Consider the following 21,362-nt stretch of genomic DNA (forward strand, 5'->3'; position numbering starts at 1 on the left):
AAAAATCATCTTGATTTAGTAATAAGGAATGTGCCTGCCCTGTGTAAGACAGAACTGAAGAATCTTCCCTTGACATTTGTCTGCCTGTGTTTTAAGTAGAGAGTAAGCCTAGGCTTAGACTCACTAGGACATGTTCTGAGGTAAATCCCATCCTAAAGTACTAATTCAAAATGATTTGACATCCACAAATTCAGGTCTTCCAGTGGTGAATGGAAATACGAGGAACTAACTTTAAAAATACTGGTGAAGACAATGAAGTGCTAGACAAGATTTGATCGTTATTTCTTCTGTATCATCTTCTGTACTTTGAAAGATTGTAGCTGTATATTTGGAATAATTCTAGGGTCCCTGATACACATTGTTCCAAAATGTAACTGTTAGAAATAATCCTCCCAAGTATAATTGGGTTTAGGAGATTTATGCAACATAGTATTTAGGAGATTGATACAACATAGTATTTTCATGTGCAGACAAATCCTTTCAAGACCTTTTATAAGTTCTTATAGAGAAACATATCACTGGATTTCTTAAGTGTTAAACATTAAATTTGCAACAATCTTTTTTATTTACTTATTTTCTAACTGTAAGAATAAGATCTGAGTTTGTGAAACAGCTGTGGAACACTGATGATATATTTTTCATCAAGTTTTGTCTCTTCAAGGTTTTTCTAAATTGTATCACCTTCCTGGTTTGATTGATAGACCAATACACAAGTAAAATTATTGTGCAATCACACTAGAAACTAGTATCATCATCATATCTCAAAAGAGAATAAGTATTAATGGCATGTTGATAATTTTAGATTGAAAACGTAAAAAATAAGACAAAAAGCTCTACCTATTTTCTGACCTTATGAGATTTTTTTGCAAAATGTTGATATAATGCTAGAAAATGTATGACTGAACTCCAGCATACAGAACTTTATTCAGAACAAATGGTGTCTAACCAAAATATTTGATTTCCTGAAGAGTAAAAATGTAAATGCACTGATATATTGAAATGCAGGTCTAAACAGATTAGCCAAGGGATAAAAAAGGCACTGCTGTAAATGTATAAATTAGTAATGTGGTCTCTCTCAAAAAAGTTTTTAGATTTACACAGATGGCTATTTCATCTACACCTCATGTGATAAGTGGGTGTGAAAGTTCTAATGGTACTAAACCTTACTGCTGATTAACAAAAAGCATCTGTGCTTGTGACATAAATACAACAATCTAGTGCTAAAACTATAACCATAGAGAAATATGTCTGATCCTTCTTAGAGCTCATTAATGGAGAATAGCTATTTAATAGGATGAGAGAATTACTGCTTGGGAAAATGACAGTGACAAACAAACGCTTGCTTGTTTCAACATGGTTAATATTGTAGAGAACCTCAGTGAAATTCTGGGGCTCTGCAGATAATTTTAGATGTCATCAGACCTTCCATCTATAAAACTGAATGTAGGGCTCCCAAGAAGTTACTATTCTACTCTATGTATATATGTCATTAATATAAGAATTACCCGTAAGATTGTTTAAGGTATAGCCCTGATACCTTAGCTTAACTTCAGTAATATTACTTGGTATTAGTCAATCTTTGGCAGGTTAACTGAGGGAAATGCAGTAAAAGGTGTTATTTTAGCTTGAAAAGAGTTGAAGAGATCTTGATTCACTTTTTTTTTTTTTTTTTTTTTTCTCAGATATTCTACAGGCTAATAACTTATAATAATAGGTATCATAATATGCAGTAGTCACAGTCATCCAGTTGTGTGTTCCAACCTTAGACTGTATATCAAGTTTAAAACAGACAAATTCAAAGTATAAAAGATGTATTTTTAAGTGCTAGCTTAATTAGGTATTGAAACCAAGAGATGTCTTGAAGGTTTTACATTAAAAATTAACTGCATTTTGAAAGCATTTGTTTTGGACCAATTGAAAGTTAGAGATCAGGGCTGAATTTATCTGGAGTGCAATATGTAGAAGTAAAGATTAGATCTTGCTTATGATAAAACACTTGACTTTCTAATATTTTATTCCAATATTTCCTGATTTTTTCTTTCTTTTTTTACTTAACATGAGTTTTGTAGAGTGTTTTTATTTCTTATCTTCACATACTTTTGCAAGTTCTTGTATGCAAAAGGTACGCAGGACCTAAACTCAACTGTATAGTCCTCTGATCTGAAGTCAAATTGGATGCCAAACTGGAAATTCTGAGGCAGTGTTTGATCAGCTAACTAATCCTAAAGTGCTTTAAAAAAGAATCAGAACATGATTTATTATAAACAACAGTGTCACATACACTATTTGTTCTAAGACTTACTGTAATAAAAGCTGCTGCATGTGTTCTCCTGTGCTTTTCCATGCTAGCTTTAGTATTTATTGCACAATCTATTCTTAGCATGCATCAGAAGTCAGAAGACCTTGTTGCAAGTTTTAGGAAGAACGCACCATGTTCACTTTCTGGCAAGTGAAAAAAAAAAAGAAAAAAGAAAATCACATTTCTTTCCAGCTGATAGGCTTTTCATTGTCTCTTGTATAATCAAACGAGAAGAAAGCAAGCACTCCTCTCTGATCTGGCAACAAAAGTGCAAGATGAAGCAGTGAGTAAGCAAGTATGAAGGGTGAAAGGTGAAGGAATCACAAAGTGATTGAGGAAATATAATTAAAGCAGAAGAATAAAGTTCCAGTTCTCCTTTTGGTTTCAGATAAACAATATCATCCCATAGTTCCTTTTCTTACTCCTTTTCAGTGTATTTTGGTTACTGAAGATCTGTAGGAGGAGCCACTACTGGAATTTTCACTTAAGATGTAGAAATAGACAAAGAGACTTGAGCAAATAGACCCTGACTGTGTTTACAGGGAAGATGTATAAGCCTACGGAGTTTTAAGGTCAATGACTGTATCATATCTCAAGCTTTTTACCATTCCTTCCTACTTAAAAGTAAGCCTGTAATTCTTTTAAAAGTCATGGACTGAAAGAAGTTTTCTATCTGGTTAAAGCAATCCCAAGCATAACACAATGTGTCATTGGTACCAGGCAATAGGTGTCTGAACTGAGAAAGACCTTAGATGTAAAATGGATATTTATAGACAGCTTTGTGTTACGTCTGAATGCATCTAAATCCATACATTAAAATGTGTGAAGTGTCAGATGCCATAAATTCAGAAGCCTATGTAATTCACCATGGGTTTCAGTGTTCCTTTTGCAATTGTCAATGACCGGTGTCAAAGTACTCCAATTAGGAAGTTTTCATTGATGTATAACTAAACGGGAATGAAAAAAGACTTTTTTTTTTTTTTTTTTTTTTTTTTTTTTTTTTTGTATCATGGGCAAACTGTTAGTCTTCTGACAAGGTATAGCCAATCTTGAGAATGAAAGTAGCAGTTTACCTTATGTTCCTAAGATGTTAATTTTACACCACCTACTTTTCTGACAGAGACACATTGCATGCAGAAAATTCATCTTGTTTAGGGTTCTCAGCCCAAACACATAAAATTTACTTATCTCAACCAAAATGATTGGTGAATGAAACCAAGGCAGAAAGCACATATTTTAGTTGCTTACAAGAGCTCTGCCTAAAATGAAGTGCATCACTGAACTAGAAAGACTGTAGTTTTTCCTGTGGCTGAAGAGAGAGACTATTGTTTGTTCAGACAAAGGACTTCATAAAATTAGGTGTTACAGCACCATCTGGTGACTCCTATTTAATATCTTATTAATAAGTGCAACATCCATTTAGCGGTAGCATTTTTCTTTAATTGAAATAAAGATAATATTTTCATGTTAATATTAAGTAATAATATTAGAAACTGATGATTCTACTCTGATATTGAAATATATCCACTATTACAATGCCTGATTATTCTTGCATCTATCATAATCCTAATGCGTTAACTCTTTGGGGCAGAGAATGATTATTGGTCTATAAAAACAGACCATAAGCCCTAAACCAGAGTTCTAAAGAAAAATAACATAAATGTGCCCAGAGGTTATTCTAGAAAGACAGGTTGGGGTTATGAATTTACAAAGACAAGTTCATTATGTGTCATTTTAGTATCTAGAATAAAAATGCATCCTAAATGAAGATTACAAATACTTTCTTAACTGTATTCTTCATGTTTTAGCAGATAGGTCACTGCTTCATGAAGGAGTAATGAAGACAGTATGAACTTAGTTCATGTGTATAATTAGCAATCATATTTAAACAAATCTTAGAAAAAATTTGGTGAGAAGGAATCGTTTGGTCAGGCCATACTTCCCACTTAAAGAAAGCCCCTAGTTTGGCTCCCATTTCTCTGGAAAACAATGGAGTCAACTGATCCTGCCCACAAGAAGGTGATGTAACATAAGTATGTGCATTTTGCCTCTTCTGCACTGAAATATCCAGAGGTATATGTACCAAAAATCAAATAATCGTATGTGGAGACATAATGCCTGCAAGCAGCAGCATTAAAATGAAATCCCTGATGTTTTCATATAGTTTTGCCTTCTGAGAGCACAATATAGACCAAAGGTTCAGAGAATTGTCAGTGCTTCCTAATTACATTTCTAATGGTAAATTACTCTATGAAAACTAATATATGTAAGAAAAACATATTTAAACTATTTGTGTTTTCATCAGTCAGGAATCTTCAGTAGTTCGTCTTGGGTATTAGTCTCAGCAGTGAAAGAAAGAATTGTGGATAAGTTTTCTGTAGATTTTGCAGATGCAGAACAGTATTTACAGGGTGTGAGAAAAGGAGGGAGGGTTCCTGGAATAGCCACAACCTCTCTCCAGTGAAAGTAATTGTGACATTTCAGACTTGAAAAGAACTAATTTTAGAGGAATGCCGTTTTTTTTAAGCCTGCTACATTTTATTGCTGTAAGCAAGGCAAGGATATTTAGTTTGTCAGGAAATTTATATACAGCAAGGTCTTAGGGACAGTAAAATGACTAAGGAAATGTGGAACATTTGACACTCAGGGAGAGGCAGAGAAAGCTGGGACCCTCCAGCCTGGAAAAAAGAGGTCTGTGTGCATAAACGCCTGATGGGGGAAAATAAAGAGGATGGAGACAGACTCTTCTCAGTGGTACCCAGAGATAGGACAAGAGGCAAGAGACATAAATTGAAGTACAAGAAATTCCATTTAATCATAAGGCAAAACTTTGTTTCAGTGCTGTGGTCAAACACTGGAACAGGTTTCCCAGGAAGACTTGGGAGTCTATATTCCTGGAGATATTCAAAACTGAATTAGACATGGCCTTGAGCAGCCTGTTGTAGGTGACCCTGCCCTGAGAAAGGCAGATGGATTAGATGATCTCCAGAGGTCCCTGCCAACCTCATCCAGCCTGTAATTCTGTCACTTTTAATACCAGGAGTACATAATGAAAGGCTGTGAAGACCTTGGAATTTCATGTTATTTCTTGAAACTCAAAAAAAGAAATATTGTTTTGGATAACTCCAAGTATGTGCTAATGTTTTCATTAGAGAGGATTTCTTTAACCCTTCTTTGCTGTTCTCACATTGGAGGCTTCCCCTAAATAGATTATCCCTTTGATGTTTTAGTCAGCAAATATAGTTGGAAGATGCCTACTCCTTTATAAATCTGATTTCCTTTTCTTGAGGAAGTTGTTCATCCACTTTGGTTCAGAGACACCTACTTTTTTTTTTTTTTTTTTTTTGTTTTTTTTTGTTTGTTTGTTTGTTTCTTCTGCTTTGAACAAGCTTCCAGGTAACTTTTTACATGTTTGATTAAAAGAAATTCCTACACCTCTGCACTTCAGTCCTGCTGATTTCAAATCATCAGTTGAATCCACATCTGGGATAGACTTTCAAGGTAAGTATGTATGTCAAGAAAGCAAAATAGCTTCTATATGGAACATTATCAGTTTATGACAGCATTTCAGGGTTGCCTATTAGAAAGCACCAGACAGTGAAAAGAAGGGATCTCTTGCAGTCTTACTTTTGTGCTGCTTTGTTCTGGAAAAGATTGTAAATTTGGGAGTGTCAAACATCCTTTAAATAGAAAGGGGAATATTACTTCATCCTTTGGTCCATCCATATAAATAATCAAAGAATCACTCAGTCTGGAAGGAATCTCAGCTGGTCAGCCACTTCTACCTTCTGCTCAGAGGAGGGTCAATGCTGAATTCAGATCAGGTTTTTCAGGGCTCTTGTACCATCAAGTCTTGAAAATGCCCAAGGATGGAAACTTCACAGCCTCTCTAAGCAACCTGTTTTTATTATTTTACTTATCCTTATAGTGATTTTTTTTCCTTATACCTGCTTAGAACCTCACCTGTGTGAACTTATGACCATTTTTCCCTCTTTGTCCTGTTGTGCACCTAAGGCTCTAGCTTCATCTTCTCGGTAACCTACTCTCTAGGCTGCTGTTAGGTCCTCTCAAGCCACCTCTTGTCTAGGCAGAACGAGCCCGACTTCCTCAGCTGATCCTCACAGTACCTGTATTCCTAGTAATCTGGATATGCTTTAAATCTGTTCAATGATCTCCATGGCAAGAATTAAGAATATAAGATTAGCCTTTGATAATGTTTTTTTCTAAATGTTCTAATGCTGTATTGAGGTTTTGGGGGAAGGAAATCATGGTTTTTAATAGCATTGTGGTAGTACCATCTATTTTCTGTTTGTGTACAATCTACTATACCCATTTATGCTTTCTTCAGAACTCGTGAGGAAAGAAACCTGACTGCTTGCCTTTCCATGGCCATTGCACATTTGTGGAGAGTTGAGGAGATGGATATTTCTCTGTGATGTACTTTAACCCCAACTGGTAACTACATACCATGCAGCTGCTCACTCACCCCTCCCCCTCACAGTGGAATGGGGAGGAGGATGGAAAAAAACCCTCATGGGTTGAGATAAAGACAGCTTAATAGGATAACAAAGGAAGAGAACAATAATAATAATAGTAATAACAATAATAGCAATAATACAAATTATGCACAAATGCAATTGCTTACCACATGCAAAAGGAAAATAAAACAACCTGATGCCCAATCTGTTTCTGGGCAGCACATCTGCCTCACGGTTAACCTCCCCAGTTATATATATACAGAGCATACGGTAGGGAATATCCCTTTGGCCAGTCTGGGTCAGCTGTCCTGGCTGTGCTCTCCCAGCTCCTTGTGCACCTGGCAGGGCGTGAGAAGCTGAAAAGTCCTTGACTTCGTGTAGACACTACAAGTAGCTAGCAACAACTAAAAACATCAGTGTGTTATCAACATTATTCTCATACTAAATGCAAAACACAGCACTATACCAGCAACTAGAAAGAAAAATTAACACTATGTCAGCTGAAACCAGGGCACTCCGAAAGCATCTTGCTATGCTTAGTGTGTGAGAAAGTGCTGAAGGACTTAGAGGACTTAGAGTGACACAGCAAAAAAGACATTTGCAGAAGTTTAACCTGGAAAGTCACTGAGAAGACCAGAAAGCAGGTGCACAGCCAAGCCTCAAATGTAGTAGAAATAGTCTAGCAATTCTGAATGACTTCCTGGCTTGCTGCAAACTCTTCAGAATGGCTTTGAATCTCTAAAATAGGCTAATAGTAACCTGAAGTAAATAATCCTCAAAGATACTATGGATATGATGGACATTTTCTTTTCAACTTGCTTCATTTGCCACATCTGACAGGTCTGAATTTTCTTTGTCTACAAAGTTTACCAAGTGCCATTTATTATTTTGTGTTTTCTTAAACCCTAGATTTAGAAATTGAAAGTTCTCCTGGTGTTTTTCATGCACTCACTAGAAGGAAAAGAATGAGTGGATTCACTTCAAGACTCTCATTGACTCACAGATACGCTAGTAAATACGACAAGACCTTGTTGTTCATTGGCCTTCAAGGTAAGTGGTGTGGCACAGCTTGTATTCACATGGCTAAAACTCTCTATTCCCTCCAAAAAGAGTAATTTATCCCTTAAGTCCCCTGAAATAGTCCCTGAGCCTTGCTACCCCTCAGTTCATGGATAGGAATAGGCAGGGGAAAGCTGATTTGCACTGACTGTAGTCATTTTAGGGAGCATACCAAATGTGAAACAAAATAGATAGTTGCGTACCATTGGCTGTGCCTATCCCCTGCTGCATTTTATCTGTTTCTATAGATATTGCCCTCAGGTCCAATTACAACTTTGGTTTTTATTTTGAGAGCATTTAGCAATTTCTCTAGAGTCACATGAAGAAACATTTTCTATTCACACAAGTTCACAGATATGAATATCTGAAATTTACTCCAGTTCCAGTTTGGTTTTATTCCGGCTCACTGTGCACTGACAGAAGGGGCTACGCAAAATTAATAATGTAAAATCATCATTTAAAGATACAGTCTGCACAGATAAGCAGATTGAGTTAATCTTGCATCTTTCTTCAGTGTTCTAAATGCCATTTGGATATGGTTTTTTATCATATGCTTATGATAACAATATGTATTTCAAATAAGCTAATATATATGTATTAATTTCTACACTTGGGTGTTACTTCTTGAGAAATATCATACATATATATATAATACAACTATTAATCATATGGATGTGTTTAATGACCTTTGCAATTCTAGTTCCAGATGCTTAGAAAAATATACCTGATATTCAAACATTATTTATGAATAAGATACATAAGCTCTGCATTTGAGAGAATGCACATACTTACCTAGATGTCAAAATAAAAAAATTTTTTTTTACTAGAGGACTATCAAATGCAACTTCTCAAAGGAAATGCTGTTTATCGTCAGTATGAAATACCTTGCAGATTAAGAACAAATGCAAATATTAATATTCAATATTAGTGCCATTTACATATTTTTGAGGGGAGAAATTATTTCCTTTTCCTAATGGTCCCAAGACTAAGACATTGCCAAGGTCTGTAGTGAGTTAGTTATACAATTTTAATATCCAGTGCTCATTTTCACTTTGTTCAATTTTCTTATTCAGGTGTTGCTCAGTAGAATGTCTTTTCATTAGCTTAGTGAATAATGTAGGTATCTTGCCTTTCCCACACGGTGGGTAGTCTTGCCTACTTTGGTAGACAACCTGTTCAAAAACCTGATTTCCTTTATCACTAGGCCCCAGGCAATAGAAGGCCTTGCTATGAATTACATCCTATGGATTCAGCAACAAATTATCAGTGCAAAAATATTTTTTGAAATATGGTAGACTCTCTAAGCATATGTCATATACAAAATTACTTTAGTTCCAAAAATTATAGGCAAAAATGCTTATAGCTTGCTTGCTTTTGCCTATTTTTTTTTCATTTTTACTGTTAGATTTAAAGCAATTTCCAGACTCAGCTTCTGAATTTTCAACAGATTCGGTGTTTAAAATGAAACCTAAGTCATACTTTCTCAAACAACTTCGATGTTTAATCCAAGCCCATGTCAAAGCTCATACTTCTCTTTTAAAATTATGGATTACTATTACAGATTAAAATTATTGATTTATCAATATTGGTAAAAAATTACCTGCAATAAAACTTGCAATATTATCAAAAATTAAAACTTTTATCTAAGTACCAGTTTATGGCAGGTTTCAGTAGATATGGTTTTTTATCTAAAAATTAACATTATATTTTGCTTTATATACATATAAATGCATATCTTTAAAACACCAGTTAATTACATTGATGCCTTACAGTTTAAAGATTTATGTGTCTTATAGCTAAAAGATTTACAAAGTCAATGTGCCTTTCAAAACAGTCAACTCTCTTACTTTTTTTTTTTTAAAGATATTTAATGAGGCCTGAAAGCCTTATAGTCGATTGAGGTTTGTTTACTCGAGAAGTAACAGCTACTAGAGTTTAGCTACTGAAAGTGATATAATTAACAGCTTCTGTTAACTCTATGGGATTCTAGTTATGTCACCATCACAACTGATGCTAAATGTGTTGCTGAACAGCTTTTAAAACTGCATCTCAGGTACTGGTTATGGCAATAACTCTTTACAAGATAAATAGAAAAATGTGTTGGGTTTGTGTGGCAAGGTTTTGGTAGTGGGTGGGGGCATGGTCTATAGGGGTGGCTCCTGTGAGGAGCTTCTAGAAGCTTCCACAGTGTCTGGTAGAGCCAATGCCAGCCAGCCCCAAGATGGGCCCGCCCCTGGCCAAGGCCCAGCCAATCAGTGCCTCCGTGATAACATATTTAAGAAGGTGGGAAGTTTTTTTACATCCGGAGGGGGAAGTGCAGAGATGTAACATCAAGGTCAGTGCAGGAGGAGGAAGGTGGAGGAGGAGGAAGGTGGAGGAGGAGGAAGGTGGAGGAGGAGGAAGGTGGAGGAGGAGGAAGGTGGAGGAGGAGGAAGGAGGAGGAGGAAGGAGGAGGAGGAGGAAGGAGGAGGAGGAAGGTGGAGGAGGAGGAGGAAGGTGGAGGAGGAGGAGGAGGAAGGTGGAGGAGGAGGAGGAGGAAGGTGGAGGAGGAGGAGGAAGAAGGTGGAGGAGGAGGAGGAAGAAGGTGGAGGAGGAGGAGGAAGAAGGTGGAGGAGGAGGAGGAAGAAGGTGGAGGAGGAGGAGGAAGGTGGAGGAGGAGGAAGGTGCTCCGGACACCGGAGCAGAGATCCCCCTGCAGCCTGTGATGAAAACCATGGTGAAGCAGGCTGTTCCCCTGCAGCCCATGGAGGAAGGATGAGGGGGTGTAGAGATTCCACCTGCAGCCCATGGTGGACCCCACGCTGGAGCAGGTGGAGACACCTGAAGGAGGCTGTGGCCTGTGGGAAGCCCGGGCTGAGGCAAGTCCCTGGCCGGACCGGTAGACCCGTGGAGAGGGGAGCCCACGCCAGGGCAGGTTTTGGTGGCAGGACTTGTGAGCCCGTGGGAGACCCACGCTGGAGCAGTTTTCTCCTAAAGGTCTGCACCCCATGGAAGAGAACACGCCGGAGCAGTTCGGGAAGGACTGTAGCCCGTGGGAGAGACTCCATTTTGGAGCAGGGGAAGGATGAGAGGAGTCCTCCCCCGAGGACAACGAAGCGCAGAAACAACTGCGCTGCACTGACCACAACCCCCCCCCCCCCCCCCCCCCGGCCACTGAGGGGGGGGAGGAGGTTTGAAGCCGGGAGTGAAGTTGAGCCCGGGGAGGGGAGGGGGGAAGGTGTTTTAAGGCTTGATGTTATTTGGGTTTTTTCATTGCTCTATTCTGTTTAGTAATGAATTAGATGAATCCCTCTTTCTAAGTTCAGTTTGTTTTGCTCGTGATGATAATTAGCTCTCCCTGTCCTTACCTCGACCCGAGCCTTTTGTTAAGTTCTCCTCCCCATCATGCTGGGGAAGGGGTGAGTGAGCGGCCCCATGGTGCTCAGCTGCCGGCTGGGCCTAAACCACGACAAAAAATACTTACCTTATTTAATGAAGACAGAAATGGGAAATCACACATTCTGTCTATGAAACCTTGGTCAGAGGGAAAATAGTTCTTTTAGGATATAAAGATTTTATCTGTGAAACCTATCTTCCCTGAAGTCACCAGTGAAATGCTGAACAGCTGTCTTATAAGAGCCAGGAGTTCATACTCAAGTTTATAGAGTTTAGACATACTAGTATGAACTGGAAATTCTTACTCTCTGATAATGATATAATGTTCTTTTTTAACTACAGTAGATAAATATCTATATCGCAACATAACTGTGATAACTGATGCAGGATTCCTGACTCTAGGACAAAGGACATAAGCTACATAACCATCTCCTCATTACTAGTCATTTACTATGCTAGAAAGAATGCAATTTCATCTGTGTTCATTTGCATAGTTAAACTAATTATCTAGACTCTCCATATGAATGGAGAATCTTCATCCTCACTATAAATTTTATCCCAGCTATGAATTTTCATACTAACTATGTCAGATGTCCTACCTTTGGAGGCAGATATTTCTCTCCATTTCAGTGGAGAGGGGAAAAAATTGTCTCCTAAGGTAGGTCATCTGACATAGTTGGGATGAAATTTTCCCTGGAGGTATTCATCTTTCTTCCTCAGCAACAAAATAATTAACAAATGCATTAAACACCTGGCTAAACTGGCTCCTATCATTTATGTGGCTAAAATTAAGTGACATGACTCTCATAACTATGCATATGCTGCTGTGTGTGCTGTCTACAGAAAAAAAATATTAAATCCTGATTATTGGAGTGTTAATATGGGTTTCTTTAAAAGAAATACATCAAGCAAGTGCAACGAGGAAAAAGAACAGAATGAAGGCACAGAATCTGTGAATCTATTTCCTAGAAACCCTTTCAAGCTGATGCTAGACATATCAACTTATTTTTTATAATTGAAGATATACAGGGCAAGCTGTGGGTTAGAAAAGAAAATCTGTAGGACAAGAACAAACAATACTAGTTTTCTGTAAGTGTTGCACATAGCACAATTTTTGGTTACCCCTTTTGTACTGTCATAATTGTGATAGAGTGATTTTACATATTAATTGAGTAAATTAATATGATATAATTTTGTTGGGTTTGTGTGGCAAGGTTTTGGTAGCGGGTGGGGGCATGGGCTATAGGGGTGGCTCCACTGAGGAGCTTCCAGAAGCTTCCACAGTGGCTGATAGAGCCAATGCCAGCCAGCTCCAAGATGGGCCCACCCCTGGCCAAGGCCAAGCCAATCAGCGCCTCTGTGATAACATATTTAAGAAGGGGAAAGGTTTTTTTTTTTTACGGCTGGAGGGGGAAAGAGTGCGAAGATGGAGCATCAAGGTCAGTGCAGGAGGAGGGGGGAGGAAGAGGCGCTCCAGACACCAGAGCAGAGATCCCCCTGCAGCCCATGGTGAAGACCATGGTGAAGCAGGCTGTCCCCCTGCAGCCCGTGGAGGAAGGATGAGGGGGTGTAGAGATTCCACCTGCAGCCCATGGTGGACCCCATGCTGGAGCAGGTGGAGACACCTGAGGGAGGCTGTGGCCTGTGGGAAGCCCGGGGTTGAAGCAAGTCCCTGGCCAGACCGGTAGACCCATGGAGAGAGGAGCCCATGCCAGAGCAGGTTTGCTGACAGGACTTGTGACCCCGTGGGGGACCCACGCTGGAGCAGTTTGCTCCTGAAGGTCTGCACCCCATGGAAGAGACAACGCCGGAGCAGTTCGGGAAGGACTGTAGCCCGTGGGAGAGACTCCATTTTGGAGCAGGGGAGCGATGAGAGGAGTCCTCCCCCCGAGGACAAAGAAGCGGCAGAAACAACGTGCGCTGCACTGACTGCAACCCCCATCCCCCTCCCCCCATTCCCCCCCCCCCCCCCCCCCCCCCGCCGCTGAGGGGGGGAGGAGGTTGAAGCTGGGAGTGAAGTTGAGCCTGGGAAGATGGGAGGGGTGGGGGGAGGTGTTTTAAGGCTTGATGTTACTTTTTTTTCATTGCTCTATTCTGTTTGGTAATAGATGAATCCCTCTTTCTAAGTTCAGTTTGTTTTGCTCGTGATGATAATTAGCTCTCCCTGTCCTTACCTCGACCCGAGCCTTTTGTTAAGTTCTCCTCCCCATCATGCTGGGGAAGGGGTGAGTGAGCGGCCCCGTGGCGCTCAGCTGCCGGCTGGGGCTAAACCACGTCAATAATGCAGAAGGGTCCCTCTTTTGACCAAATAGATTTTGCCTCTCTCAGGTACCTAGTATATATCCACTACAACATCAGAGAGTCGTTATGAAACCTGCATTTCCAGGTTGGTTTTGATCTGTGCATTTCTCTTTAGTGATCAGTGAGATAGCTTTAGCTCATTGTTAATTAAAGCATTGATTAAAACTGCTAGAGATCTTTCAAACTTTTCTTGGGGTTTATCCTTTTATTCTAAAATCTGTATTACAATTAATAACAAGTGAAGTTAATAGCATTCCCATCTTTTCATAAATTGCTTCAAAAGATGTACCCTTTATCAATTAGGAACAGTTATCTCTGCATTCTGTAGAAAAGAACCTAAGTACTTCAACTCTCTCATTCCTGTGCCACTCAGGCCAGCATCTTATCTTGGGGAAAGACCCAATCAGCAGAGAAGAGGAAGCTTTCTGACTCAGGGGCAAGATATAACAGTTGCAGACCACAAGACAAAGAGGTAAAGAAGTATGGGGACCACACTGCCTGAAGCAGGGATAGAAGTAGAGACCAGGTCATGGGAAGGAAAGCTAGACTAAAAAAGAAGAAAAGAGTAAAGACAGGCTGATAAATAAATGAATAGAAGGAAAGAAGGAAAAACAGAAAAAAAGCCAACAACTCCTAGGAGGAGCTGTGTTTAAAAGGCTTAAACAGGAAACTACAGAAGGAAGATAGTGAAGACATAATTAAGAACAATCATTTTGGTGACAGGATGACTGAAAAGCCCAAGGAGTAAGGATGGGATTGGAAGTCAGTAGAGACAGCAAAAGGAGGAAGGTGGGAGAGACAGATTATATGAAGAACAAGATACTACCTGAATAAAATCAGATAGTGACTTCTGGGGCAATATCGGAATAAATGAGAACTACTGATAAATGGCAGCAGTAGTTACAATGAAGAGACATCAGAATAAACGTATAGAGAGGGGATGGTTGGACTGTTCACATTAAAAGGAAGAGGCTGGAATGAAATAAAGACACAGTATTGAGAACAGGCAGTTTAGATAGGCATACCTGAAAAAAAAAAAAATGGGGGAATAGATTATGTCTTCCCAAAACATAATTCCCTTCAATGTTTGAGGGGAATGCAAATAACAGCAAATACCTGTGAAATCTACTGCTGGTGCTTCCCCTTGTGAGTGTTGGTTTAGAAAGGACACTTTATGTTCTTAGCTATTCAATCAGGTCAAGTGGCAGAGGATGACAGGTTTTGGTTGTGGTAACAAAGTACACAACTTACAGCATTGATTTTTATTAGCCTTTTAATAAAGGGTGTTACACATAAAAAAATACATGTTCAAAGATTATTAATGGTCAAAAATCAAGCAATCAGATGGCAGATACAAATCAAGAAATGAATGTAAGGTTGTCCATAAAGAGCATGATTTGAAATTCACATCAATATGAGGAGTTTAATTATGCTTTTAGCAGGAACTTTATTCTATTTACTGTTCAAAATAAGCTTGTGTTAGTGTAATGAAAGAGTTAAAGAATCCCCAAAACTTCCACCAAATTACCTGAAGGTATGTTAAGTTTATAAGCAAAAATTTTCAGAGGCAGAAAAAAAAGGTTTCTGTGGTTAAGATATTTGATTAGCGTGGCAAAGAACTGGATTCTTTACTTACCCTGTCACCAACTTGCTATGCCCTTAAAGCAAACTGTACATTTGGAGTTGTTTGGGGTTTTTTATTAGTGCATACATTGACACCCTGGAGTCTCATTTTCACTAAAAGTAAGTACTCACAGCTGCAATTAAAGCCAATGGATCTGTGCTGTGAACATAAAATCCTGTAGGAAGCTGGTATTCCTTAAAAATGAAGACTTACGTGAATCAAGTTGAACACTCAAATATCAGTGTATCTTTTCAGTCTCCATCGAAGTTCCTCACCTAAGACGATCTCTCCCTCACTATGGAATGTATGGAGATGAATTAATTCTTGAATCATTCAGATTCTAGAGGCATAAGCATTCTAGGAAAGCCCATGAAGATAATAACTAAATATATCAAGTCTATCTTTAAAAGGAAGTATGAATAGTGTGTTGTAAATATATGACTAAGACATTTAACAATGAAGAGAAAAAGTGCTGAATTGCTGTCCATTTTAAAACTACTACTCATTCACTGTATGAAGTCTCTGCAATAAAAATAATTTAATAGAATTATTATAACGGCTGTATTGTCATACTCAAAAGGGATAAAATTATTATTTAGAAGGTAGTTTTGACTTCTGAGAGTTTGGGGTTTCCATCTCAATATTACTCTGTTTTTACAGTTTGTTGTGCTTAAGACTTCTAATTCTGCTTTTCAGCTGGTATGCTTTCTAGCAAATGTCATTACAGATTGTAATCACTTTTTCCCCTATTACTTTTAAATTACAAGAGTTGTTTGTTGTTCCTTCCTTATTGCCTAAAGCTCTTGTATTCTTCTTGTCCCAAAGTATTCTTCTTTTCCTCATTTTCTGATTCCCAAAGACTTGAAGTTAATAGATTCAGTATTTTTTTATTACCGACAACAAAAATATCCTTAAAATAGCAAGAGTAATACTTTGAAAGCCACATTTCTTCACATGAACAAAATTAATGTTTACCTTTATTTTTCACAGAGTTAAAGACCACTATTTATATTTACATCACTTAGAGTTTATTTTAATGGCAATCACCATCACTAACACTAACTCAGGAAAAATTATTTTGTTAATTAAGGAACATACTCTAAGGTCAGGTTTAGAATGATTCCCAGAATCCTAAAATGCTCCCCAACAATGTATTTGAAATATTTTCCCTCAAGAAATCATTGAATAATACCTCATTTTATATTTAACTTCATGTAGTTTTGGAAGACTTTATGGTGACTTAATATGACAAAATCAGAAAAAAATTTATATTGATGTGACAAGAAATTTTGCACTTTTTACGTTTGAGAAAGTTTATCCTAACATTGTAATTTCTTTTTTTTTTTAAGTCCTAGGGATGGTCCAAAGAGTGATTATTATTGTTTGTTGTTGATGTTTGTTCTGTCTAGTTGTTGTTTTTCCCTTAAAGAGATCAATTATTTTTTTTTCAAAGAGGAAAACTTCAGGTAAATACAGGAAATATCTAAAAGACTTTCCCCAAAATATCTAGAAGACTTACCCCAAAAAGGGTATTGTCCAAACAAATTAAGTATTTTTTACTAGAAGAAAGGGAATTTTTTCCTTATACCTTAGTTGTAATCTGCAAGTCATATCCTAAATAATAACAGCAACAATATTCCTTCCTGTATGTACAATAAATAAAAATGATGCATCATTTTTTATGTATTTGCAAAAGCTTCTCACTAATACAGATGATAGAACTGTTATATTAATAATCAATAAAAATAAGTATCAGTTGTTTAATTTCATTTTACATTTGGTTATTTTTATATAACTTGCTTCCATCTTAAGAAAGGAATAAATTATCTGCCTGTAATGTAACAGCTTATGCAAACACAGCATTTTGCATTCAGATCTATCATACAAACAGCTGTGAATATATTGGTGTTAATTAAGTCTGTGATGGTATTAATTTAGATAAGGAAAGCTGGCCAAATCCCAAAGTGCTATGGGATTTTTAACATGTGTCTGGAAAAAAAAAAATCAGAAACTTGCAAATGAAAATGTGGTGTAACATCTCACTCTAAAGATAGTACGTTCATGACGTCCAACCACCGAACCCTCATTACGAATAGTCTGCGGTATCATCGTGGCTATCAGCTAATAGGATATGAAGCAAAACCCTCTTGTTCAGAAAGATGACGATGAACTACTAAGTCAAACTGACACTCCAAACAAGGAACCAGCTGGCACAACCTCACCACAAAGTGCATTAGAGAGGTAAATAACCTCATGCTTAAACAGATTCAATCGAAGAACCCGACTGGCGGGGAGGGGGAGTTGTTCAGAGTTGTTTCATTTGTTGGAAGAATTAGATGAGACAAAAATTGTTATCCCTGATATATCAGGACTAAAGTATGTTTTAAAAATGAGGAAAAATATGGGGAGATTTTTTTTGTGCTTTTTGAAATAATTTCTATTTCAGTTGTAATTTTAGAATGGTGGTAGATCATAGTTTCTTCTGTGTTCTTAAGTATATTTATCATCTTTCCTTGAAATTATGCTAAACCACTTCTTCGATCTCTAGTACTTTTGGTACCACTCTCTTTGATAACTGGAATTAACAGTGCAAAGTTCCAGAAAGGAATTACAATAATAAAAGTTTTAATAGACTCCTCAGTAATGAAACTAGACCTATTATAAGATATTACATATCAGGTCCAGAAAACTGGGAACGTTTTGGAGATATCCAGTTCAGATCCTTATTCATCTATTTAAAGACACCAATACCAGATCCTCAGAAACTTTCAGCTTTTCTGTTCCAACTTTGGTGCCCAGTTTCCATTTAAAGTAACAAGAAACTAGATATGCACTCAGACTTAAGATTACTTTTAATTTCCCTTCTCCTTTCTAGGTGTGGAAATCTTTCAGTTTAAATGAGCTTATGTGAATTTTACACAAAGCGGAGTATTTTTACATTTTTGACATCTGAGTGTACATTAACCTACAAGACCCTGTAGAAACAGATTACACAAGGAAAGTCATGTATTCCAGCCAGTGTGTTGTACAGTAACAAGACTTATACACTGATTATCTCCCAAAAGCTTCTGCCTGACTTTCTGGAGAGTATACATGGCTTGATAGGTCTGGATTGCATCTCACTCCAATTGATTCTGTCTTTTTTTTAAGATACTTGGCTCAGATTCCAGCCAGGATGTGGACCTTTGGTCCTTCCTTACAGTTTTGACTCTGGCTCCAGACTCACCGAGGTTATCTACACTACAGTGGCAGAAAGTCAGGAGATGAGCTCAGATGCTGGACGCTTTCCCACTTTGAGCACTCAATTATTAATCTGCTCTCAAGAGAGAGAGGGTGGAAGCCTTTAAGTGGTATGAATATGAGCCAGTTCGTGCCACTTGGCTTTGAGGCATGGTTAGACTTGAAGATACCTTTATTTATCAGGAGCAATGTAGCTGTCAGCATAGCTATTGACTTCTCAGGTTATCAAGTTCTGTTTGCATTGGCTCTAACAGTACCTATTCCACTTGTTCTGGTCTCTGGCAGGGAGCACGGTCCCCTCTTCTCCAAGCTCTTTTGGAAATTATGCACTGTGGAGGAAGAGGCAACACATGAGTCATGATGTTTCAGCTGTGAAAGGATTTCTGGTTTTCCTTTCACTTTTATTGTGAAAGGAAAAGTCAGGCAAAAAACAACTAAGAGAGACTAACCAGATTCCTGTACTCTATTTAAGTAATTGTAATGGAATACACAATTTTCATACTGTATATCCACAATTAGTGTGTGGGAAAAAAGCTGGCTAAATTAGGGAAAAGCTGTATGGAAGCCTCACATTTCAGTCCTCAGACTAATATCAGATCAACTTTCTTTTTCTTCAGGAACATGTTCGGCATAAATTAAGAAATATAATCTGAAATCAGTAGAGTATCACCAATATAAGCCTTAGAGTATCTTGAATATAAGCATGGTGATGACTTCAGTACATTTAAATACTGGAAGGAGGACGGGTCTGTTTCAGTCATTAGCAATCTAAATTCTTTGTCAGTGATTTACTATATTACTCCCAATAATATTGATGTTACTCCAGAGAAGTGAATTAGTTTTTACCAAGTTAAATATCACATTTTTCCTTTGATCTATACATACAGGGGCTTTTTTGTTTTGGTTTGTTTTTTTCCTTTTTTTTTTTTTTAATAAATAATAAAGTTCCCTGGCAAATTTCAGCCTTTGTTCTTTTAGCCTGTCATTCTCAAATGAATTCCATAAAGGATATTTAAGGAAAGCCTTTTCAAAATAGTTAGATATATATTCAGCCTGCTGACTTCAGCTATTAAGTATGTTTATTTAAAATAGGAAAAGGCACATTTTATCTGGATCTTTTTTATGGTTAAACTGATGATGAAGGTGTGGCATAAAAGGGAAACAGATTTCAAAAGATATAGGAATGTTATCAAACAGTTTTATTTCATATAGCATATATGTATTGACAGTTATAACACCAAAAAAAGAATGGGACAAGTATTAGAATTTTGTATTTAGCAAGCAGCAAGGACAAGATCCTTCTGTTACTTACATGCAGATGAATCATGAGTAATTACATGAAATGAGTGGATTCAGAGCAGCATAAAAACCTGGATTAGGTTTTTCATCTTTTCTCACTGACTGCATGCAGGAAATAATGAAAAATGATACTTATATAACACACTTCATCCTTCTAGGATAGCAGTTCCCAGGTCAACCTTTGGTTGCCACGGTCCTCCTTTTCCTTCAGGGGAACAAGACTCCTGATTTAAATATTACTAGAGAAAGGAGGTCAGGAGCCAAGGGGAAGAAGAGGCCATTCAAACACAATGCTCCTCTGTGTGGAAACTAGCCTTTAGATGGGAGCCCAGGGAGTTGTAAGATGCCATTCTTCCCTTTCTCCCTTTAGCACAAAAGAAGCCAAGCCCCTTGGCTGATCAGTCAGCCTTCATCTTCAGAGAACCTGGGGAAAGAAAGATCTCACTGTTAACTGTGTCACTGAGGCTTTTAACTTAAATAAAAGTGCATTAATTTTAATCTGCCCTTTACCTACCATTAAAATGTCTTGTACAACATCATCAGCCTTCTAAGCATTCTGGATGAATCCAGTACTTCTGCATATATTATAGGATGGTGTGTGTCTGAGACTCCATTGCAAAAATCTCTGAAATTACAGTTTATCCATTCAGAATAAATGAAACTTGGTTTGGAATTACTTAAAATTGTTTTTACTATGTCTTTATTGTTACCCACCATTTTCATCAGCAATTCTTTCAGTCCTTTACTGTGTATCCATTCAGGATTCAAATAATTATATAGGAAACTAAAGGGGCTATTAATATTTATAGCACACCTAAGCACATTATTCTGGAGGTCAAAAGAATGCGGCATTTGGCATCACAGTGCAATTGAGATGTGCTACTGAACACCTAGGAGTGCTTGACTGCTATAACAAATTATACAGCCACTCTTCCTACACATTTTTATTTTTTGTTGTTATATCTGATAAATTCTCAAAGAAATTATGCTAAAGCACACACCTTGAAAGACCTGGTCAAAAAATTTTCCTCCAAAAAGGAATAGGAATGTATCACAACTTATTTGTTGCATTTATGGATTTGTTAGAGGTAATACTGAGTTTCATGTTGAAAATGGGCAATCAAACTACAGATTACATTCTTTAAAAGAGCATTGCAAACTCTCTGGTAAATGTTCTGGCCACAAAGTTTATCACTAGTCTGAAACATTTTCTTTAGGGAATGTTAGGTTGAAAGGAAAATCTGAAACATTTTCTTTAGGAAAAAAATAGATTGGGAGGGACCTCAAGAGGCCACCTACCCCAAAGAAGAGCTAATCCTGGACCATTTTGCTCTAAACAGGGCTAATCAGATCAGATTTCTCAGGGCCATGTCCAGGCAAGTCTTGAACACCTCCAAGGATGGCAATCCAACAGGCTGTCTGCATTGTTGCTTTTTGGCAATAAAGTTTTCCATATATCTAATGGAAATTTCCCATGTTCTAGTTTGGGTTTGTTGCCTGTAGTCCTACTGTCATGCACCTATGAGGAAAGTCTGGCTCTGTCTTCTCTGAATCCTTTGATTCAGTAGTTGTAATTGTAGAAAGCAACAAGGTCTCCATGGAACCTTCTCTTCTCTAGGCTAAAGAAGAGAAGGCTCAGGGGAGACATTACAGTATCTGTCTCTCCATTTGCTTATTATTTCCATCT

This window comes from Balearica regulorum, chromosome 1 (assembly GCF_011004875.1).
Source record: "Balearica regulorum gibbericeps isolate bBalReg1 chromosome 1, bBalReg1.pri, whole genome shotgun sequence".
Lineage (NCBI taxonomy): Eukaryota > Metazoa > Chordata > Aves > Gruiformes > Gruidae > Balearica > Balearica regulorum.